Here is a 25,281-nt window from a genome sequence, read left to right as displayed (position 1 = left end):
TGAGTGCACCCACAATGTAACAAAATAAACAGTGTTAGCTATCATAGAATGCTGAAAGAAAATGGCTGCCTGGGTAAACAAACTCAGACTGGAGAGCCAATCACATCATACTGACATCACCAACTACACAGCCAATCAGGTTCTGCTTACATCAAAACACTTCACCAATCCTCCACAAATCAGTATATAAACATTTTCATAGCCATTTTAGATCAAAACATAACTGTTACAGTAACTTGTTTATTTTAAATACAAAATACATTAAAATGTGTAACATAACTTCAAAGTTGTAGCGAATATTTTTTAAAGCATCAATGATTACTTTTTATTAACATTAACATATAGCAGCCGCCATTTTGGAAGTAAAAATGGCTGACAAATTCAGCACACAATACAGATGCAGGTAAAAGAGTGCAAAAAAGGGTGTGGCTTGAGGGAAGATGGGTGGGAATGAGAGGAAAGCCATAACAATTTGACCTGGAGGTGGGTGTTAAATGGGCGGTACACATAGCTAAACACCACAAATGCATCCTCATATGTGATCTGCATTGAAATGCATGGGACCCTCATTCAAAGCCCTTTTTGAAGCTCTTATGTTAAAGCTCTTATTTTAATGACCATAGGTTTGGCTTAAAGGTAGTGCTTCCAGCGCCACCTAATAGCCAAAACTAAAAAAGGACGATGGATATCAGCACACTGTACATGCGTACTGAGAACATTGAACGGAATGGCCCACTTCCTTCCCTCTGAATTCATCAACCAGATCCCTTTGAAGCCAATAATCTAGCTATTACCTAACTTCAGGTGAGGTTAGGGTGTGTGTACCGGGCCAGTAATGTCCCACCAACCCCAGCCTAGTTACTGACCTGGTATTCCCCCTGAAGTGGTGGTGATAACTATCTGCACCCCAGTGCTCCTTTAGAGTGCAACCATTTTTTCTTTTTCACCGGAAAAACACCAAGATGGTCGCTGCCACAGCAGATTGAACAGGGACTTCGTCTGGGTGTTCCTCATATATTCCAAAATGCTGCTATATTGGTGATGCTCAAATTGCCAACCAGCCAGTAGAGCTGCTCAAATGGGCAAGCAGCCAGTAGAGCTGCTCAAATGGGCAACCAGCCAGTAGAGCTACTCAAATGGCCAACCAGCCAGTAGAGCTGCTCAAATGGGCAAGCAGCCAGTAGAGCTGCTCAAATGGGCAACCAGCCAGTAGAGCTACTCAAATGGCCAACCAGCCAGTAGAGCTGCTCAAATGGCCAACCAGCCAGTAGAGCTACTCAAATGGGCAAGCAGCCAGTAGAGCTGCTCTAATGGGCAACCAGCCAGTAGAGCTACTCAAATGGTCAACCAGCCAGTAGAGCTACTCAAATGTGCAAATATTGTGCTCAGTGAAAGCCTGTCAGGAGTGATGACTCATGCTGAAACAGGACAGGGCTGCTCACTTCGAAAAGAGGCTGCTCGGATTGGCAGGTTACTTATCATTGCCCACAGGGTACTGATGTTACTAGTGCAGGATTTAGATTGGGGGGATTCCACCAATGCATAGCTACTGCCATGATGCCAGTGAACACATGGTCCCCCAGCATATAAAGCTCCATCAGCATCCCACCCCACACAGTTGCCCCAGCACGTAAAGCAATGTGGCCCTCCCAGTAGTTACTATTGTTCGCAGCCTTTAAAGCAGCAAAGCCATTTCAGAAATCCACAAAGATCTCCCACCTTTCCAAGGTTTAACTTGCTGTAGCGCTTGGAGTTTTCGAGCAATTCCTTGGAGTAAGACAATGATCATGTATATATAATTCTCTGAACATGTCTGTGTATTAGGGACTGGGCATGCATATAGTTCTATACATGCACCCATCATTAACCTGAGAGCTGGCTTCCCCTCTGACCTGCTACCCTTCTAATATTCTGGCTCCATTGGTCACTCTATGATGGAACCCCTGGCCCAGGTTTGGAAATGAAGGAGGCAGACCACAACAAAGTGACAGATGCTGCAGCCATTTTATCCTCATATCCAAATTCAGAGGCTCTCCAAATACTTATGTCCAACGTTAACGTTTAACGTTACGGTGAGTGATTAGAAAAATGAAATGAGCGCCAAACCCAGTTTGTTATGTACTTAGTGAATCAGGCATTTAGGCCTTTGATCACAGACATAGTTGTCAATTAAAATAATAGCTATGTGGTCATTCCCATCTTCCCTCAAATGCTCTTTGACATTATGCAAAGCAGCCAAAAATTCAAATTAGTGCAGTTTGTCCCCTTCCCCTTTCTAATATTGGTATTTTGAATAAGTACAACAGTAGTGTACCAGGCTGCACATCTTGGAAGTATAACCTTCTATCAGAAAATAATGTATATGGTTAGTCTACGTTTTGATAGTGTGCTTTGCTCAGTAAACAAGTGTCATGTTTGGTTCTATATCTACAAAATGGTGCAAGTGATTACTAGATATGAACATTGTAAAATGTTGAAAAGCGGCTGTTTGCAATATTAGTATGATAGAATATACATACATATTTTCAATAACTTGTTTTGATGAGAATACACAGCATTCTGTTTCTCAAAGTGCCCTCTCTACCTTCCTGCGAAAGTCACCCACTCAGATTTAAACCTGTGAGCTGCTTCTTCTGTTAACACTAAGGCAATGTGTAATTTTGCTTGCTGGCCACTGATTGGCTGTTAGTGCTGCAGAGCATGTACATTTCCTACAGTATGCAGGAACACTAATAATTAACACAAAATAGAAAAAAATACCCTGAACAGAACACCATGAAGCGTGGTCCTCTTATCCATTGCAAGGGCTGTCAGACCCTCAGCACCCACCGCAATCCTATACAGTCCTTTGCATGCTTGTTGGTATAGGCATCGGGCCCTCAGTGTGATGGCAACATCCCTGTAGGACACACACAATGAACATGTATGTCTCCAAATACCAGGCCGGACCTCACCTCTCACCTTTTCAAATGACTCTGTCAATGATGCTCTCCTCGAACCTGTCACTGTTCGAAAACCCAGAAGCTCCTCTTCCTGTATGGTTGGGATAGTACGGTTGGGATAGCGCATGCAAGCGTGCACCAGAAAACGTGACTAACGCCGAGAGTGAGCGAGAGAGAGACGAGACAAAGACATAGAGTGAGGCAGAGACAGAGAGAGAAAGAGAGACAATTATAGGTTTTATTCTACATTTTGTTAGGTCCTTTACACTAACATTGAAGGAAGGATTACTGGAGGTGCCACTGAACAAAACTAAAGATTCAGGGAGCTTAAAATAAAAAAAGCAAAATAGAAAAAAGTCTTGCATAGTACAGCCCACCTTGCAATGGTTGAAAGTTACAAGGCACGCAGTGTTTGTACAGAGAATAGCCTGATGTACAAGTAAACATAAAGGGCATGTGATGATTCACACACAGTGTAATGCATATCATCATCAGTATTTTGCTATAAGGGTATGGGAATTCCTTGCATATTAACCACATTAAAATGTGGAAGGCGTACAGCACTGCTGTCATCTTCATTTGGAATTGACAGCTTGGAATTGTTTTCAAAATGGCTCAATACCTGTAACCATATTTCTATGTATATGTTTAAGTAAAGACACGCTCCTTATGTTTGTTATCACATGTGTGTATTATATACCACTGCTTTTAATGTCTTAGAAATACCACTTGTTTTGCAGAGCATATTCACTTTCTAGAGTACATGCATTCCATGAATCCTCTATATTCTGATCTCGAGGCTACCACACACACATTGATTGTGTTCTAGAATAATTCAAGAATTCATTTTTGAACTTTAGTCCACCAGGGAACACATCTCTTTGTTCAGTCTGGAATGTGTTGCAGATTTCTGTCTGTCAGTTTATATCCAGAAAGATCCATGGGCCTGTGGAAAGAGGAGAGGTTTTCTTTTATGAAAGTGACAATATAAAGTATTTAATATAAAGTTTGATGCAATGGCTATGCATTCCATCTCTCTTAGGCCATCTGGTTACACATCTTTATAACTACTTTGTGCTTGTTTCTCCCAGATGCAGTACATAAACCTGAATATGCTACCTATAACTTAGCTGTGAGTGTCAGTTTAGCGACTACCTTCCTTCTAAGGAACACATTGCTCCCGGGACAGAACAGTGGTTGGTTCTCTCCATCGACCCTTGTTTGGTAACTTTGAGTCTTTTAAAAATCTCATTAGTAACTGGCACTTCGACATGTCTTTCTTTTTACTTGAACAGGGTCACTGCCAATATCACATGCAGGTCCTGAGGAAGGCAAACAAACAAGAGGCGCCGAAACGCGATACATGTAGAACCTGTCTTCAGTAATTAACTTTTGGACGTATTTAAAGACTTTTCTCTGACTTCGATCATTCATTTTTTGACTTAATTTAATATTTAAATGTGATTTAGTATAATACTTTTCAAATATAAGCATCACTGCAACAATTACATACAATCTATAAAACGTAAACATAAAATCATATACAACCACAATAGGTGTCAATGGGACATGCATACAAATGAATAGCTTATACATATACATGATAGATGCCCGACCTCGCATTTCTGACACTTTCATTCTAGGAAATAAGGGCAATAGTGATAGATAGAGTCTTAGAAAGATGTTATGATCTGACATTTACGAATGACTAAGTGATTGTGTCACAAATAGCTAACGACTGACTGATTACAAATGTCCTACACGTGCAACCAATCATGTTTGTTCAGTAGCTTCTCCAATGTGTTGCAACCATGCTTCCTGAAGCTTGTGCATTCTGTGTGTTATGAAGTGAATTATATTTCTATGAATAGGTTTAAGTAAAGACAGGCTCCTTATGTCTTTTATCACATGTGTATATATACCACTGTTTTTAATGTCTTGGCAATAACACTTGTTTTGCACAGCATATCCATCTTCTAGAATACATGCGACTTTAAACCATTCACGGCTCCTCTATATTCTGATTTCGAGGCAACCATGCACACATTGATTGTGCCCTAGAATAATTCAAGAATTCATTTTGAACTTTAGTCCACCAGGAACTTGTTCAGTCTAGAATGTCTCGCAGACAGAACCGTTTATATCCAGAAAGATTCCTGAGCCTGTGGCAAGAGGTTCTTTAATGAAAGTGACAATATTATAGTTCACAAAGAGGAGAGGGGAGGACATGGGATGACTCAGAACTTATATGAGCGTTTACATGAGAGAGGGAGAGAGAGAGAGAGAGAGAGAGAGAGAGAGAGAGAGAGAGAGAGAGAGAGAGAGAGAGAGAGAGAGAGAGAGAGAGAGAGAGAGAGAGAGAGAGAGAGAGAGAGAGAGAGAGAGAGAGAGAGAACTGCAAGGTCCCCCCTCACCCAGACGTCTACCAATCTAGCTCACATTGAGTGGCCCACACGGATGGCAGAAGCTGCCAGTAGCACTCGCTCCGGCCCAGCAGGTGCAGCGGCCGCCAGTCCTCTCAAATGGGCAGTGGGATAGCCTCGTCTTCCATAGGCACAGGGCAACCACTCAGGCCGAGAGGCACCGCACAGACTCTAGCCCTGCCTACCTGCACTGAGTCTAGCGACTTGGATGTGCACAACCCCTCCTTCAGGTGCATTGCAGGACTTTGGCTGTCTGCATGAGCACGGGACATTAAACGGGTTCGACGTAGGGCCTGGGGGCCCATGGTTCAAACGGCATCATATTAATTCATCAGGTGGCACGCCGACGCCCGCTAGGCTTCAATGCCACCCACCTCTCTGAGCTGGGACTGGCCCTGCATCCACATAGAGCTAATGACCCTTAAAGAATATGGTACAACAAAATAGTGTGTGACTGTGAGATCTATTTGTTTTGCCAGGACTTTCTTATGTCCTGGCAGCTGGTAAGGTGGAAGACCCTCACCTGGAGCCACTAACGCCTTGTGCTTTAAAAAAATGCCCCAATTACGCCATGCGTGCCCCTCGTGTCACTCGCGTCTCCCCTTCCTGCTTCCCGGCTGGTCCAACCCACATAGCCGGCCCCTGGGCCTTGATTGGCTGTCTCATAGGGTACACTGGCATTTGTTAGGCCAGGAGCCCACCCTCCAATACCCTGCCCCCCGCCACTCACCAGCACCGGCAATGGATAAAAGGACCCATAAATACCTTAGCCCTAGGGCAGTAACCTGCCCGGCAGCCCCTGCAGCTAAGGGCCCCCAAGGCAAAGGGCAGCTCCTAAATTGGTGGCGCCAGACTGTGTCCACAGGTGTCAGCAGGGGAAGCCAGTGGCCAGCCGTCAACCAGCAACAGCCACCAAAGTAAGTGTGGCATGGCAATTACTCTACTCCAGAAAACTCCTGCCACTCTACATTATCCCACCTCGAAACTGTGAATGTTAGCATGTGCCACACTTAGAAATGTGAGTATTAGTAGTTGCCACACTTAGATAGAACTGTGAATGTTAGCATGTGCAACACTTAGATAGAATCACATATTTTAGCATGTGTCACACACACTTAGATAGAATCACACATTTTAGCATGTGCACACTTAGATAGATTTGTGAATGTTAGCATGTGCCACACTTAGAATTGTGAATGTTATCGTGCGCCACACTTAGATAGAATTGTGAATGTTAGTATGTTCCACACTTAGATAGAACTGCACATTTTTAGCATGTGCCACACTTAGATAGAATCGAAATTTTAGCATGTGCCACACTTAGATAGATTTATGAATGTTAGCATGTGCCACACTTAAATAGAATCGTGAATTTTAGCCTGCATTGCATCTAGATGTTTTCTAATGTTCTTGCAGCGGGTAAGGTGGAAGACCACCATCAGGAGCCACTAACGCCTTGTGCTTTTAAAAAATGCCCCAATTGTGCCCTGCGTGCTCCTCGTGTTTCTCGCTTCTCCCCTTCCTGCTTACCAGCTGGTCAAACCCACATAGCCGGCCCCCGTGCACTGATTGGCACATGCACGGTGTGGAAACATCGATGGCCTAACCCCCTACGCACCAGAGCCTACCACTGCACTTTCTAATGTCCTGGCAGCAGGTGAGGTGGAAGACCCCCACCTGGAGCCAGTAATGGCTTGTGCTTTTAAAAAATGCCCCAATTGCGCCATGCCCCCCCCCCTCGTGTTTCCCGCTTCTCCCCTTCCTGCTTCCCAGCTGGTCCAACCCACATAGCCGGCTCCCAGGCCCTGATTGGCTGATGCATGTTGTGGAAACATTGAGGGCCTAACCCCTATGCACCGGAGCCTCCCGCTGCAATTTCTATTGTCCTGGCAGCAGGTAAGGTGGAAGACCCCTATCTGGAGCCACTAACGGCTTGTGCTTTTAAAAAATGCCCCAATTGCACCATGCCCCCCTTGTGTCTCTCGCTTCTCCCCTTCCTGCTTCCCAGTTGGTCCAACCCACATAGCTGGCCCCCGGACCTTGATTGGCTGTCTCATAGGATACACTGGCATTTGGTAGGCCAGGCACCCACCCTACAATACCTTGCTGCTCGCCACTCACCAGCACCGGCAATGGCCAAAAGGACCCATAAATACCTTAGCCCTAGGGCAGCACCCTGCCCGGCAGCCCCTGCAGATAAGGGCCCACAAGGCAAAGGGCGGCTCCAAAATTGGCGGTACCAGACTGTGTCTGTAGATGTCAGCAGGGAAAGCCAGTGGCCATCCGTCAACCAGCAACAACCACCAAAGTAAGCGTAGCATAGGTTGGGAGTAGAGCAATTACTCTAGTCCAGAAAACTCCTGCCACTCTACATTATCCCACCTCGAAACTGTGAATTTTAGTATGTACCACACTTAGAAATGTGAGTATTAGCAGTTGCCATACTTAGAACTGTGAATGTTAGCATGTGCCACACATAGATAGAATTGCACATTTTAGCATGTGCCACACTTAGTTTAGTTTAGTTTATTCATTTGTATTGCGCACCAGACCCGAGGGTATGAGGGTACAGGAGCAGCAAGGTTATTCACAGCTTAGTTACATGTTACAATGCATTACAATGATTGCAATAGGATCATAGATGGTTACAGCAGTCACGATAAAGACAAAGGTTTGCAGATTTACAAGTATACATATTTACATAGTGGGTGTCGGTGGAGGGTTGGATGGTATTAGCGGTCTTTGTTCTTTATCCAATGTATGTAGTTGCGTCTAAAGTGTGTGTAGGTTTGGGGTGTCCTTAGGGAGGGCGGTAGGGAGTTCCAATGTTGGGCTGCTTTCACCTGGAAGCTGTTGCCACCCATTTTGGTGCGATTGAACCGAGGAACTGTGAGCAGATTGGCGTTAGAGGTTCTAGTAGGTCTATTGGAAGTGTGTTTACTTATTCTGTCGACTAAGTAGCGGGGGGCAGCGTTGTTGAGGCATTTGTGTGTTAGTGAGGCTACTTTTAGCAGGATTTTATCAGTAGTGTTGAGACAGTTATGGGCTCTCCTAATGTTAGAGATGTGTTCTCTCTTGGGGATGCTGAGCGCTGCTCTGAGAGCGTTGTTTTGTAGCGTCTGTATTTTGTTAGTAACCTGTTTGCTAGCTCCTACGTAAAGGGCATTACAATAGTCCAGTTTTGATAATACAAGGGCTCTTGCTAATGTAATGCAGCTCTGGGTGGATAAGAAGCGTTTGGCTGCTCTTATAAGCTTACATGTGTAGGTCATGGAGGATGCCATGGAGCTAACCTGTTTATGGAAGGAGAGGGAGGAGTAAATGTATATTCCTAAGGTTTTCACTTCCTTAGCTACTTTAATCGGGTTCCCATCTAGTTTAGTTTAGTTTATTATTTATATTGCGCAGTTATACCCAGGGGTATCAGGGCGCAGCATGTACAAGAATATGCGAAACTTGGTTACAAGGTGTAAAAGTACGAATTGGAGTGGGGAGAATGTACAGAACAGCAGAGAAATCAAGCAATATATACAATATATACACAATAGAAGTGGCATGCATACCAGTACGGATCACATGAGGAATAACCTTGGCATTTAATTGTCTGGGAGGTCCTTCAGTTTCAGCCATGAGATGACCTTAGAGCGGAAGTACAGGTAGGGCATGTCTGCTCTAAGGTTAGGGGGCAAGGAGTTCCAAAGTTTGGCTGCTTTTACCGGGAAGCTGTTACCTCCTATGGTGGCGAGTTTATAATTTGGGACAGAGAGGCGGTCTTTGTAAGCCGTTCTGAGGGGTCTCGCGGAAACTTGTCTATGGAACCTGTTAATCAGGTAGATCGGGGCGGCATTGTTAAGGGATTTGTAGGTGAGTGAAGCCGTTTTTAGGAGAATTTTATCTCTGGTGGAGAGCCAATTGTTCAGTTCACTGAGTCCTGATATATGCTCTCTTCTGGGGATCCCTAGGGCTGCTCTCAGGGCGTTATTCTGGAGAGTTTGTATCTTGCTAGTGGTAGCCTTGGAGGATCCCAGGTAAAGGGCATTACAATAGTGAAGGCGGGATAGTATAAGGGCTCTAGCGATTGTAAGACAGCTGGTATCTGACAGAAATGGTTTAGCTGAGCGGATAAGTTTGCACGTGTATGCAGATGAGGATGCCAGTGAGCTCAGTTGTCTTTTGAAGGAGAGGTTAGAGTCTAAGTAGAAGCCCAAAGTTTTAACCTCCTGACCAACTTTAATGTTGTTCCCATCTATCTTGAAAGAGTTGTAGGCCGGGCTGAGTTTCCTTAGACTGTGTGTTGTGCCCATGATGATAAGCTCTGTTTTCTCATCACTCAGGCATAGTCCGTGAGTGGCCATCCATGCCTGGATGATGATGTACACCCTATTTAGCAAGGCCAAATCCTTTCCATAATCTCCAGAAAGCGGAAGGAGGATCTGAGTATCATCTGCATAATTAGTGTAGGTGATACCAAGATGATCCAAATCATCGAAAAGGGGCTTGGTAAATATGTTGTACATTGTAGGGGATACGCAGGAGCCCTGTGGTACACCACAGGTGATGGGTATGGGATCTGCTGCAGCTGTGGGCGAGAAGACCCTCATAGTTCTACCGTTAAGGAATGAGGTGATCCAAGAGATGGCCTCAGGCGAGAAGTGTGCTGCTGTGTGGAGATGTGAGCATAGGACAGAGTGGTCGACCAGATCGAAAGCAGCAGAAAGGTCAAGCAGGAGGAGCAAGGCAACTTGTCCTTTGTCCCTGAGTGTGTCAATCTGAGCTTTCAGGTCGATGAGTGCAGTCTCAGTCCCATGTTGAGGGCGGAATCCTGATTGTCTGGATCCTAGGAGGTGGTGTTCTTCCAGGTGCCTCTGTATTTGAACGTAGGCGACCTTGTCTAGGATTTTTAGTAAAAAGGGAACAGTTGTTATAGGTCGGTAATTGGTAGGTATGGCTGGGTCAAGAGTAGGTTTTTTTAGTAATGGAAGTACCCAGGATTGTTTTAGATTCGTGGGGATGGAGCCAGTGGTGAAAGAGGCGTTGATCAGTTTCGTAATGAAGGGTGAAAGATCGCGAGCAGCGTCTTTGATAAGCTGTGCTGGGCAAAGGTCTCCCTGGCAGTTAGAGGGTTTCAAGGACAAGATAATTTTTTCTACGTCGAGAGTATTGACTTTTGAAAATTTGAAACGGGTGGGGTCTGTGGTTACGCACTTGTCTGGTCTTCTGGAGGGGGGCAAGTCTTTTAAGGTCGCTTTTTTGCTAGAGATTTTAGTTTGGAGGGTCTTGATCTTATTGGCCAGGGCATTCTGAATTTCTGAGCACCAGTTTTTATCTTTGGTGCAGGTATCAAGGGGTAGTATGGGGGTTTCGACTTCTTTGAGAATGGAAAAGAGTTCTTTCATATTGGACTTGGCAGATGATATGCGAGAGTCAAAGGAAGTTCATTTGGCCATGTATATTTCTTTTTTGTAGAGTGCAGTTATTTTAGATAGATTGAGTTTATTAGCAGCTGAGGGACATTTTTTCCATGTAGTCTCGCAATTTCTCTTTTGTTGCCTCAAATTTTTGAGGAATGGTGTATACCATTTGTTGAGGTGTGATTTCTGTTTGCTGGGTCTGAGTTTGAGAGGGGCGATGAGGTCCAGTGCTGTGGCCATGGCTTTATTATATTCCTCAACTAGGATCTCTGGATCTGTGTTGTCCGGAAGTGAATCAAGGATGGGGAGAAGGTTCGGGATGAGTCTTTCTGCGGTAATGTTTTTCTTGTTTCTGGTGAGGATAGGTGGGGCTGTTGTGGTAGGCGTAGGTGTCGGTCTATCGGTAGTTAGCCAGAACGAGACTAGGTGATGGTCGGACCAGATTAACGGTGAGATATTGGTGATGTTTGCTACACAGTTGTAATCGGCCACCCAATCAAGTATTCTACCTTTCGAGTGAGTGGGGGCCATGCTTCTTTGCGCGAAGCCTAGTTCAGCAAGGGTGGTGGCGATAGAATTAGATATAGGGTCTGCTGGGTCGTTGTAGCCTAGGTTGAAGTCCCCCATGGTGAGGACTTGAGATGAGGTTTTAAGATTATTAGTTAGGATGGCGTTGAGGTCTTCATCGAAGGTACTGATGGGTCCTGGCGGACGGTAAATTAGGTGTATGGTAAGTGTTTGGCTGTTATTGAGTGGGAAGTGTGAAGCTGGAGTAGTTGTGGTCCAATTTGGTTAGGTTTGCAGTGGAACCAAGTATGATGAGTTCAGTCTTTTCATCATTCAGGCATAGACTGTGAAATGCCATCCATGCCTGGATGATGAGGTACACCTTGTTCACCAAGGCCAAATCATGGTTGTAATCTCCCGTCAATGGGATGAGGATCTGGGTATCATCGGCATAATTAGCGTAGATGATACCCATACCATCTAGATCATCAAACAGGGGCTTCGTGAACACGTTGTACAGAGTAGGGGAGATGCATGAACCCTGGGGGACTCCGCAAGTGATGGGAATGGGGTCGGCGGCAGCTGTGGTGGAGAATACACGCATGGATCTGTTGCTGAGGAATGACTTGATCCAGCCAATGGCTTCTTGGGAAAAGTGGGCAGCTGAGTCCAGGTGATTGCATAAGATTTTGTGATCAACTAGATCAAATGCAGTGGAAAGGTCAAGGAGGAACAATAAAGCAGTTTTCCCATTGTCTCTCAGAGTGTCAGTTTGAGCCTTCAGGTCGATAAGGGCAGTTTCTGTCCCGTGTTGGGGTCTGAAGCCTGATTGCCAGATACCGAGGAGATGGTTTATTTCAAGGAATTTCTGGATTTGTTGGTAGGCTGTCTTGTCTAATATCTTGAGCAGGAAGGGGACGGTGGTAATGGGTCTGTAGTTGGTGGGAATGGAGGGGTCAAGAGAGGGCCTTTTGAGAAGGGGGAGGACCCAGGACTCTTTGAGGTTGCTGGGCACGGTACCTGAGGAGAAGGAGGCATTGATGAGTCTTGTGATGAATGGCGAGAGGTCTCTTGCTGCATCTTTAATAATTTGTGGGGGGCAAAGGTCGCCCTGGCAGTTAGATGGTTTTAGGCTGAGAATGTTTTTTTCCACTTCAAGAGTGGAGACTTTGGAAAAGCTAAAGCGAGAGGGGTTGGGCAAAGGGTGTTGGTGTGTGGGGCGCGGGGTCATGTTAGTGGGGTTGGTTGGTTTGGCTATGGAATCTTTCTTGTTTTTAATTTTAGTTTGAAGGCCTGTGACTTTATTGTTTAGGGCATTTTGGACGCTGGTGCACCATTGTTTGTCCTTCACGCAAGTATCTGGAGTTAGCGCAGGCGTTTTCAGTTCTTTAATGATCGTAAACAGCTCTTTGGTGCTGGAGTTGGATTGTGCAATCCTCCGGTTGTAATACTCTTGTTTGGCAGCTATGATTTCTTTTTTGTAGTTGGACGTTATTTTATTGAGCAATATTTTGTTGTGGTCTGTGGTAGATTGTCTCCAGGCTTGTTCCTTTTTGCATTTTTCTAATCTAAGAGTTTTAAGGTGATTAGAGAACCAATGGTTGAGATACTTAGATAGATTTGTGAATCTTAGCATGTGCCACTCTTAGATAGAATGGCGAAATTTTAGCATGTGCCACACTTAGATAGATTTATGAATTTTAGCATGTGCCACACTTAAATAGAATTGTGGATGTTAGCATGTGCCACACTTAGATAGATTTATGAATTTTAGCATGTACCACACTTAAATAGAATTGTGAATGTTAGCATGTGCCACACTTATATAGAATCGCACATTTCAGCCTGCATTGCATCTAGATGCTTTCTAATGTTCTGGCAGCAGGTAAGGTGGAAGACAACCATTGGGAGCCACTAACGCCTTGTGCTTTTAAAAAATGCCCCAACTGTGCCATGCGCGCTCCTCGTGTCTCTCGCTTCTCCACTTCATGCTTACCAGCTGGTCAAAACCCACATAGCTGGCCCCCGTGCACTGATTGGCAGATGCACGGTGTGGAAACAGCGAGGGCCTAACCCCCTACGCACCAGAGCCTACCACTGCACTTTCTAATGTCTTGGCTGCAGGTAAGGTGGAAGACCCCCATCTGGAGCCAGTAACGTCTTGTGCTTTAAAAAAATGCCCCAATTGCACCATGCGCGCCCCTCCTGTCTCTCGCTTCTCCCCTTCCTGCTTCCCAGCTGGTCCAACCCACATAGCCGGCTCCCTGGCCCTGATTGGCTGATGCATGCTGTGGAAACATTGAGGGGCTAACGCCTAAGCACCGGAGCCTACCGCTGCAATTTCTATTGTCCTGGCAGCAGGTAAGGTGGAAGACCCTATCTGGAGCCACTAACGGCTTGTGCTTTTAAAAAATGCCCCAATTGTGCCGTGCACGCTCCTCTTGTCTCTCGCATCTCCCCTTCCTGCTTCCCAGATGGTCCAAACACATAGCTGGCCCCCGACCCTGATTGGCTGCCTCATAGATTACACTGGCATTTGGTAGGTCAGGCACCCGCCCTCCAATATCCGTCCGCCCGCCACTCACCAACACCGGCAATGGCCAAAAGGATCCATAAATACCTTAGCCCTAGTGCCGCACCCTGCCCGGCAGCCCCTGCAGCTAAGGGCCCACAAGGCAAAGGGCGGCTCCTACATTGGGGGCACCAGACTGTGTCTGCAGATGTCAGCAGGGAAAGCCAGTGGCCAGCCGTCAACCAGCAACAACCACCAAAGTAAGTGTGGCATAGTTTGGGAGTGGAGCAATTACTCTAGTCCAGAAAACTCCTGCCACTCTACATTATCCCACCACGAAACTGTGAATTTTAGCATGTACCACACTTAGAAATGGGAGTATTAGCAGTTGCCATACTCAGATAGAACTGTGAATGTTAGCATATGCCACACATAGATAGAATCGCACATTTTAGCATTTGCCACACTTAGATAGAATCGCACATTTTAGCATGTGCCCTGCATAGATAGAATTGTGAATTTTAGCATGTGCCACACTAGGATAGAATTGTGAATGTTAGCATGTGCCACACTTAGATCGATTTGTGAATCTTGGCATGTGCCACACTTAGATATAATTGCACATTTTAGCATGTGCCACACTTAGATAGAATCGCACATTTTAGCATGTGCCACACTTAGATAGAATTGTGAATGTTAGCATGTGCCACACTTAGATAGAATTGCTAATTTTAACCTGCATCGCATCTAGATGGATTTGTGAATATTAGCATTTGCCACACTTAGATAGAATTGTACAAATTAGCCTGCGTCGCATCTGGATGTAACTCTGGCGGTTGGCAAATATTGCACTTGGATGGAATTGTGAATGCTAGCAAATCCCACACTCAGAACTGTGAATACTAGTTTGAGCAGCACTTGGATATAATTGTGGACATCGGCCTGCGTCGCATCCAGAACGGACTGTAAACGTTAGCAACCGGATACATAAACGAAAACCACACAGATTAAGAGAAATATCACCCACTAACCAAAACCTCAAATTTCTGCATACTTAATTCACAGAAAAGCCCACACAACCGCCTCTCTCACAGCAAACCGCATGCACTTCACCACACTGCAACACAAACAATCAACACATATATTGCAACAACAGCACACGAGGACCCGCTTCAATCCTATACTCACACCCCAAGCTCAGAGCATATATAATACCGATCTGAAGCTGCCAACAGTACACCAACCTCTCACTTTCCTACGCCCTCTTCGCCCACTCACCCAACCCCCCCACCTCTTGGTTTTACAGATCCACCTGAGCGCCTGGGGACCAACTCTGTTGGTGACGGTGCGCTACATAAATACCTTTAACATTTAACATTCAACATTTTAGTGTGGGTGTGAGCGTGACTGTTAGGAAAGATTTCATATTGTATGTAATTTTCCCTCCAATTGGCAACCCCCAAACCTTTTGCTTTTGTTTTACACCCGGATCTAGACTTTGCCAGAGAAGCGCAGCCTTCTGCCGCACTCCTCTGGGCTTTCGCTCAATTCTTATGGGGAAACTGACATGCCCTTAAGACAGTCAGTACTGGGAGACTTCGTTTCCCTTAGTCCTTTCCTCATGTTGCAGCTTGTGTGCAACATGAAACAAGAGTGCAGTGTAACTTACTTTACAGCGCTCTTGGGTCTCTAGTCATTCCAAAGGCCCTAGAAAATCTCGCCGGACTTATTATGAACTGTGCAAGTGTGTCACGGACAGGACTGGTGGCAGCTATCGTTTCTCTTGTGTTTTGAACCCTTTTTCACCATGTTATCCGCGCTTACCGCGTTTGGCAAAAATGAGTGTCTTGGCTCCAAAATGGCCATGCCACGAGGTTCTTTGTCCTGTCTGCTGACCGTCTTGCCCCTTTACCTTCCCCAGGTCGAGCCGACCCGGGTCAGTCCTTATTTGGTCATTCACTTTCCCGTGAAACCCAAAGCTTTCGCGGGCTTCTGCATGCCTTGTGTGTGCCTCCAGGACGTGGGTTGGGATGTCTGTTCCCAATACACATCCTGGGTGCCAGAGAGTCTGGAGTGTCCTGAATGCCTGGGACCACCATGGTCCGTGATAGGTCCACGTATGGTGTGAGTGTTTGTGATCAGATCTCCCATTGAGTCCTCTCCGTTTTGGCGCGAAGGGAACTTTGGATAAGTGGAGGCTGAAAACACCACTACCATGTCGATCTCATGAGTTCACACCGAACAAGGGATAAGGAGCCAAGTATCCTGCAACAAGAAGCTGAGTTGAGGAACCCCTGGCGACCCGCTGAAGGTTTGGCACCCTGAACTGCTGTCGTCATGCGAGACCCCTCTGCATCTGATCGTCCTAGAAGGTCTGCGAAGGCGCTTCAACACATTGGAATAGTGGGATAAACTATTCCCGGCACCTTCATCCAACCCTGCAAGTAAGCCTCTTTGGAAGTATCCCTGGGCCAACCAGTGGGCTGACCAGCTTACGCAGGACGCTTTGCTCTGTCACCACCGCCGTTTCGGTGAAGCCCTCGAAACTTGGTCTACTGCTTGCTCTGCGTCTACGGCACCCTCACACCGAATTTTGTACACTTGGCATTCCCAGGTCTGAAGTGAGACGAGGGCGCCTGGACCAGAGTAAACATGGTTACCGTGTTGCCCTGCTGTGGTAACAACCCGTGCACATCCGCTGCATTTGGGACACCCTCGACCCTGCATCCTGCTACGCAGAATCTAAACGGTGTCGAGACGTCCTAATCATCGCAGTTGAACCTGCCAGCAACGTGAACTGAACTGGAGAAGTCTGGGTCTGCCTGCGTCGGGGACCGGTGAGTAGTCCATACCCCAACCGGTGGCCCCTCGCACAAGAGCCCGTTTCTTTTCTACCGCTGTTGTGAAATAGCGACTCTATCCCGCACTCTCACCCTGCCTCTGCCCACAAGTGGAGGCCTTGCTTGAGTATTGGGGACTTGTTCTGCATCGCTCCATTCACCTTCCTGAACTGCCTGATATCCTCGAAGAGGCCCTCTTTTGTCCATTGGCACAGCGCGTGCAGGTACTTTTGAGCACAAGGCTCCTCTCTTCGGAGGGCTCGGACTTCCTCCTAGTTAGGTGTATTTCAGATGTCGAACTGGGTCTAATGATTACTTGCAATCCTGTTTTCCTCCCCATCTAGGTGGTCTACATATTACGTGCTCCTAACTCCTTAGACCCCTCGGTCTTGTATATATATTGTATTGATTGTGATGTGTTGGTTTACTCTCGTATTATTGTGATTCTTTGCTATGGTCGATGTTATGTTATGTTATTTTGCACTTATATAGCGCCTTATATACCATTGGTATAGTCTGAAAGCACTGGTAGGTTGAACGTCCTTGGGAACCAAAGTTCAGATCAGTAGAGAGAGTAGGGAGAGTCAAAAGGTGCATGTGAGCACCGGGTATGTGTGCAGCTCGTGCGGTATTCGTGCAATAGCTGCTTCTTAGCGGTAGGTGTGGTGGTTGAGAGATCAGGAGAATGTGTTCGGTCTGGCAGTATTTATCCGGAACGGATGTGGCTGCGTTAGGCCTGAGGAGAACGCCTGGCTGGGGGTGTGAAACCATCAGTGTTTACATAGAATGATGTGGAGTAAGCGGTGGATGTTGGTATGAGAACAGTTATACCGAATGGTGTCATAATATTTCTGTGTTCTAGTTGAGTGGTGATGTACAGGAGAGAGTAAGTGTGGTGGTGTGATATGATGGGTTATATGCTCTTTCAAACGTTCTCTGCATTCCAAACCGGACTATATACGTCATGCAATTCTATGCGCTCCAGGCACTCATTCGCTCCAGGTACTCGTCTGCTTTATGCCCACACGCGTACTATGCATTCATCTGTTTTACGCACTCACCCCCTCTACGCACTCACCCCCTCTACGCACTCACTCCCTCTGTGCACTCACACCCTCTGCACACTAACCTCCTCTGCACACTCACCTCCTCTGCGAACTCACCCCCTCTGCACACTCACCACCTCTGCACACTTACCACCTCTGCGCACTCACCACCTCTGCGCACTCACCACCTCTGCGCACTCACCCCATCTTCGCACTCGTCCCCTCTATGCACTCGTCCCCTCTACGTTCTCATCCCCTCTATGTGCTCATCCCCTCTACGCACTCATCCCCTCTACGCACTCATCCCCCTCTATGCACTCACCCCCCTCTACGCACTCATCCCCCTCTATGCACTCATCCCCCTCTACGCACTCATCCCCCTCTACGTACTCATCCTCCTCAACGCACTCATCCCCCTCAACACACTCATCTCCCTCTACGTACTCATCACTCTCTATGCGCTCATCCCTCTACGCACTCATCCCTCTACGCACTCATCCCTTCTACGCACTCATCCGCTCCATGCACTCATCCGCTCCACGCACTCATCCGCTCCATGCACTCAACTGCTCCACGCACTCATCCGCTTTAAGCACTCATCCGCTTTAAGCACTCGTGCGTTCACGCAATCAACAGCAATATCGTGTTCTATATATTCATCTCTACGCTCATCTGTTCTATACCTTCATCTGTTCTGTACATTCATTATCTTCATATACTCAAGCGCTCCATACACTCACCCGCTCCATACACTCATCCGCTTCATACACTCATCCGCTTCATACACTCATCCGCTCTATACACTCATCCGCTCTATACATTCGCCAGGTCTCTACAATCATCTGCTCCGGCGATCTACACATTCACCACACTTCCGTATTCATTCGCTAGCCACGCTCATGAGCTCTACATACTCATCCGCTTCTCCGTATTTATGCACTCATTCGCGCTGCACGCTCATCCGCTCTATACACCAGCTGCTCTACACACTCATCCGCTTAACATGTTCGTCCATTCTATACACTCGTCCGATCTAGATATTCATTCGATTTCCATACTCATTCGAATTATATAGTTATCTGTTCTTCCACTCATTCATTCTTCCACTCAGCTCATTCATCTGTTCCATCTGCTTCATTCATTCTAACTATTTGGTCCATGCCTTTCCCCCCCTACTCACTCACCCTCTCTAAGCACTCACCCCCTCTATGCACTCATCCACTCATCCCCTCTATGCACTCATCCCCCTCTGCACGCTCATCGTCCTCTACGCACTCATCCCCTCTACGCACTCACCCCCCTCTACGCACTCATCCCCCTCTACGCACTCATCCCCCTCTACGCACTCATCCTCCTCAACACACTCATCCCCCTCAACACACTCATCTCCCTCTACGTACTCGTCACCCTCTATGCGCTCATCCCTCTACGCACTCATCCCTCTACGCACTCATCCCTTCTACGCACTCATCCGCTCCACGCACTCATCCGCTCCACGCACTCATCCGTTCCATGCACTCAACTGCTCCACGCACTCATCCGCTTTAAGCACTCATCCGCTTTAAGCACTTGTGCGTTCACGCAATCAACAGCAATATCGTGTTCTATATATTCATCTCTACGCTCATCTGTTCTATACCTTCATCTGTTCTGTACATTCATTATCTGCATATACTCAAGCGCTCCATACACTCATCCGCTCCATACATTCATCCGCTCCATACACTCATCCGCTCCATACACTCACCCGCTCCATACACTCACCCGCTCCGTACACTCACCCGCTCCATACACTCATCCGCTTCATACACTCATCCGCTTCATACACTCATCCGCTCTATGCACTCATCCGCTCTATACATTCGCCAGGTCTCTACAATCATCTGCTCCGGCGATCTACACATTCACCACACTTCCGTATTAATTCGCTAGCCACGCTCATGCGCTCTACATACTCATCCGCTTCTCCGTATTTATGCACTCATTCGCGCTACACGCGCGTCCACTCTATACACCAGCCGCTCTACACACTCATCCGCTTAACATGTTCGTCCATTCTATACACTCGTCCGATCTAGATAGTCATTTGATTTCCATACTCATTCGAATTATATAGTTATCTGTTCTTCCACTCATTCATTCTTCCACTCAGCGCATTCATCTGTTCCATCTGCTTCATTCATTCTAACTATTTGGTCCATGCCTTTCCCCCTCTACTCACTCACCCTCTCTAAGCACTCACCCCCTCTATGCACTCATCCACTCATCCCCTCTATGCACTCATCCCCCTCTGCGCACTCATCGTCCTCTACGCACTCATCCCCCTCTACGCACTCATCCCCCTCTACGTGCTCGTCTCCCTCTATGTGCTCATCCCCTCTACGCACTCATCTGCTCCACGCACTCAACCGCTCCACGCACTCCTGCTCCACACACTCATCCCCTCTATGCACTCATCCCCTCTTCGAACTCATCTGCTTTAAGCACTTGTGCGTTCACGCAATCAACAGCAATATCGTGTTCTATATATTTGTCTCTACAATTATCTGTTCTATACCTTCATCTGTTCTGTACATTCATTATCTCCATATACTCAAACGCTCCATACACTCATCTGCTCCATACATTCATCCGCTCCATACACTCATCCGCTCCATACACTCATCCGCTCCATACACTCACCCGCTCCATACACTCACCCGCTCTATACACTCACCCACTCCATACATTCACCTGCTCCATACATTCATCCGCTCCATAAACTCACCCGCTCCATAGACTCACTCGCTCCATACACTCATCTGCTTCATACACTCATCCGCTCTATACACTCATCCGCTCTATACACACATCCGCTCTATACATTCACCAGGTCTGTACATTCATCTGCTCCGGCGATCTACACATTCACCGCACTTCCGTTTTCATTCGTTAGCCACACTCATGCGCTCTACATACTCATCCGTTCCACATACTAGTCTGTTCTACACACTCATCTGGTTTACGCTCATCCGTTCTGCACTATCATCTGGTTTACGCAGTCCTGTGTTCTACTCGCTTCTCCGTATTTATGCACTCATTCGCGCTACACGCTCATCCGCTCTATACACCGGCCGCTCTACACAGTCATCCACTTGACATGTTCTTCCATTCTATACACTCATCCGATCTAGATATTCATTCGATTTCCACACTCATTCAAACTATATAGTTATCTGTTCTTCAACTCATTCATTCTTCCACTCAGCGCAATTATCTGTTCCATCTGCTTCATTCATTCTAACAATTTGGTCCACGCCATTCACTTAGTTCATTCCTCATGCGTTCTGTCCATTTCAGGAGTTTAAATCTCGTTACTGTTTCCGTATGGTATACTTCTCATTAACCATTTTTATTGCTTTGATCTAGTTTGTTTGTTTAATTCTGTTTGTCCTTCTAGTTTATATTAGGGGTTATTAGCTGCCAATTTCTTGCATCAGGTAGTTTGTTGGATTGGTGTCGTTGAGTTGCTGTTAGTCTGTTTGGGTTAGTTTGGGACGGGTAGGTTTTAGGGGAAGAGCCAGGTTTTCAACAGTTTGCGGAAAGACGTTAAGTCCTCAGTTAGGCGGATGTGGGGTGGGAGTGAGTTCCATAGCGTGGGGGGCAAGGCGGAGAATGATGATCCGCCTAACCTGACTGCGTTTGTCTTCGGTATGACTAGGAGGCCGGCTGAGCTTGATCTCAGGGTGCGTGGGGGGTGATCGGGTTTTAGCTTGTCTTGAAGATATTGAGGTCCAGTTTTATGCAGTGCTCGATGTGAGATGCATAAGGTTTTGAAGGTCACCCTTCGGGCTACTGGAAGCCAGTGCAGTGTTTTAAGGGCCGGGGAGATGTGGTCTCTTGGGCCGAGCGCAAGTAGTAAGTTGGCTGCCGCGTTTTGTGCCCTTTGGAGTTTATTCAGTTGGTACACATGGATTCCGAGGTTTAGGGGGTTTGCGTAGTCGAGTCTTGATATAACGATTGATTGGACCGCGGAGAGTCTGTTGGGAAAGGAGAGATATGGAAAGATGCGCCTAAGGGTTTTAAGATGGTAGTGACAGGACTTTGAGACGTTGTTGACTTGGCGCGAGAGTGTTAGGTCAGAGTCAAGGGTGCATCCAAGATTCTTCACCGAGTTGGAGGGGGTCGGCGAGTTGCCCATGGCGGATGGCCAGGGAAGCGGGTGCAGAAGAAGTTCTGAGTTGCCACATATCATGATTTCCGTTTTGGAGGGGTTTAACAAGAGGTGGCTTTGGGACATCCAGAGTTCAATGTCAAGGAGGCAGGATGCCAGGTCAGGTCGGGAGTTGGGTTTTGAGTTCAGGAGTTTTAGAATTAGTTGTTTGTCGTCGGCATAGTTGTAGCACAGGATGATGTGTGAACAAATTATTGGTGGGAGGGTGATCAAGTAGAGATTGAATAGGAGGGCGGATACGCATGCTCCTTGTGGGACTCCCGTGTCGGCTGGTCGGGCTTGGGAGGAATAGGTGGAGAGTATCGTTATTTGGTACCTATCTTTGAGTAATGAGGCTATCCATTCAAGAGCGGTTCCACGAATTCTAGGGAATGGAGGCGGTCTAGGAGGATTGAGTGATTGATTGTGTCAAAGGACGGCGGATAGGTCAAGAAGGATTAGAGCGGCGCATCCCGCGGAGTCTGCTGTCATTTTAAGGTCATCCCAGATTGAGGTTAGGGTGGTTTCAGTTCTGTGACAGGCTCTGAAACCTGATTGTGCAGGATCGAGGAGGTTGTTGGCTTCGACAAAGGCATTTAGTTGGGAGTAGGCGGTTCGGTCAATGAGTTTGGCAAGGAATCTGGTGTTTGAGATGGAGCGGTAGCTTTTGGGCTCGAGAGGGTCGAGCAAAGGTTTTTTAATTAGAGGTTTGTCGTGAACCGTTTTGAATGCATCGGGAAAGATACCAGAGGATAGGGAGGCATTTATGGATCTTGCGTGTTCTCCTGCGCAGGTGGAGACGAAACTTTCTTTGAGGGTTGTGGCTGGGCAAGGGTCTAGTAGAGAGCCGGATGTTTTGCGGGCAGATAGAAGTTTGAGAAATTACACTGGAGAAATTGGATTAAAGGATTCGAACGTTGGTTGTGTATTGGTATCAGCCGATGGACTGGACGGTGAGGGGGGAGTATTGTCTGGTGGATGTAAGAGAGCTAGTTTGGTGGCTAGAGTATTTGTTCTTTGAGAGCCGTGGTGTAAAGGTGGAGGGAGAGTGAGTCGCACAGTGATTGTGAGGGGGTCGGGATGGTCGTGGTGCAAGCCGGTTTGGTAAATTCGGCAATGAGTTTGTGGAGTTTTTTGCTTGGATTTTTGCAGTTTAGGATTCGGGCGTTGTAGTGGGCTTTTTTTGCTTTCCGGATTTCGGCCTTGTATTGAAAGAGGTGTCGGGCCAAGGTGGCCCTGCTCTCCTCGGTTTTGTCTTTCTGCCATTTGCGTTCAAGGTATTTATATAGTTGTTTAGTGGTCTTCAACTTCGGAGTGAACCATCTGGGGAAAGGGCCACGGCGGGTTGATAGTTTGCAAGGGGGGGTGAGCCGCATCAGAGATGCGTTGAGCCATGAGTCAAAGGCGTCAGTGGTTAGTTGTTTATTGAGTTGGCAGGTGGAGACTGGAGGAGTGCGTCGGCTAGGTCCGGCACGATTATTAGTTTTTTCCAGCATTTGTGTAGATTCGGAGGTTGAGTTTCGAGTACGGGAAGGGGGTCGGGAGAGCGAATGGTGAAAGAGAGAATGAAGTGATCAGACCAGATGATAGGGGAGGGTGGGTTTAAATGAATCCGGGTGTTGGAGCTAAAGACGGCATCAAGAGTGTGTCCTTTATAGTGCGTCGGGCCATTTATGTGGGGTTGGAGGTTAATCGCGTCAAAACCGTCAACCAGAGAGTGTGTCATAGGATTGGTGGGAATGTCGAGCCATATGTTGAAGTCTCCAAGAAGGGTGAGGTTGGGATGGTTTAGTTGAAGGATGGTGATTTAGTCGCAGAGGTTGTTTGCGAATTGTCTATCGTAGCCAGGGGGTCTGTAGATTATTAGGAAGCTATGTGAGAGTGACGGGGAGAGGGATAGTTTAACGAGGAGAGATTTGCAGGAAGGAATGGAAGGTTGGTTGTCGATGATTGAGGCGCGGAAGAGAGACTTGAAGACAAATGCTACTCCCCGTCCTCTTGATGGACGGTTCAGTGGGATGAGGGAGTACTCAGGGGGAAAGGCTTCATTGGCGATTGGGGCGAAGTCGTCAGAGAACCAAGTTTCGGTGATGAAGACCAGGTCTGGTTTGTCAGAGGCGAGGAGGTCAAAGATGCAGTGTCTGTTTTTTGCTACGGATTGGGCATTAAATAGGATGCAGTTCACATCGGCAGGCAAGGTTGGCCTCAGAGCTGGAGTGGAAGGGCATAGTGGCGGAGAGAGTGGGAGCTGGAGAGGGAGCGTGGTAGTGTGAGGGATGGTTGTTGGGAATAGTGGGCACGCCGAAAAATTGGAGCGCTTTGGGCAGGATTGGGTGGTTGCGTGTGTTAGGATGATCGGGTTTGGCTCGGTGGGTTTGAAGGTGGGTTGTGGGCGGTTAGGAGTTTGATGAGAAGTTGAGGGAGAGGGGTTTGAGGAAGGGTGAAGCCATGGGAGAAGGAGGTGATTTGGGAAAAGCGGAGGTGGGTCGAGACAGGGGAGGCGAAGAGAGTCGAGAGATTGAGGGGGACCAAGTACGTTTCCTCTTTAGTTTCCTTGTTGCGATTGGAGTGTGGGAGAGGGTAGGGGGGGTCAGAGGGGGATGCGGCTTCAGTTCTTGCTAGGGCTAGGCGTGCAGTTTTTAGGGGGGGAGGGGTGTGGTCAGTGGTGGAAGGTGGCCGGGGTTTGTGGGTAAGGCGGGGGGTGGATGGTTGCAGGGCAGGATGTCCCTGGTGTGATAGTGAGGGGAGCGGGCATGGTTATCCTTGGCTGGTCGGTGGTAGGATTCAGGGGAGGAGTGGTCTTAGGGTGGTTGGCTCACCATCGATCCCCTCTGGCATGGTGTTTGGAGAGGGGAATGGAAGGGAATGCGCAGGAGGGAGCGATGATTTGTTAAGGGGGAGGGCGGGGCGGGAGGGAAGGCAGATCGGGGAGTGGGGGCGGTCTGTGGTGGTCGTTTCCAACAAACTCTGGTGGCGAGGGTGCACTCATGCTTAGTAGGTGTTAGTTCGTTTTGGGTTAGTTTCAAGTGTGACTTATAGTTTATTGGACTTTCACAGGAAGGTTATTGGTCACACTTCAAAATTCAACTGTCACAGGGGGGCTATTGGGCACACCTCCGATTGCAACTTTCCAGAGGTGCAATTGTGCACACTTCTAAGTGAAACTTTAACAGGGAGGTTATTGGGCACACTTCTAAATGCAATTTTCACCGGGAGACTATTGGGCACACTTCTATAGTCAATTTCACAGAGAGTCAATTGGACACGCTTCTATAGTCAACTTTCACCGAGGATATTGGGCACACTTCTAAATGCAACTTTCACAGAGAGTTTATTGGGCACACTTCTAAATGCAACTTTCACAGGAAGGCTATTGGGCACACTTCTAAATGTACCTTTCCCAGAGAG

The 25,281-nt window shown here is 47.2% G+C and overlaps 1 long non-coding RNA gene across 1 annotated transcript in view; it reads right to left on the bottom strand.

The window, feature by feature from the left end:
* Nucleotides 1–205: 205 nt before the first annotated feature.
* LOC138491187 (uncharacterized) overlaps nucleotides 206–25,281 on the bottom strand; it is an 82,122-nt gene continuing 57,046 nt past the window's right edge. Inside the window, exon 3 of the long non-coding RNA XR_011275978.1 lies at nucleotides 206–3,888. This is a non-coding gene — a long non-coding RNA (uncharacterized lncRNA). The remainder of the gene's footprint in view (nucleotides 3,889–25,281) is intronic.

Source organism: Ambystoma mexicanum, chromosome 10, assembly GCF_040938575.1.
Source record: "Ambystoma mexicanum isolate Mex_15411 chromosome 10, UKY_AmexF1_1, whole genome shotgun sequence".
NCBI lineage: Eukaryota > Metazoa > Chordata > Amphibia > Caudata > Ambystomatidae > Ambystoma > Ambystoma mexicanum.
Note: the sequence above shows the minus strand (reverse complement) of the source record. Positions and strands in the feature narration are given on the sequence as shown.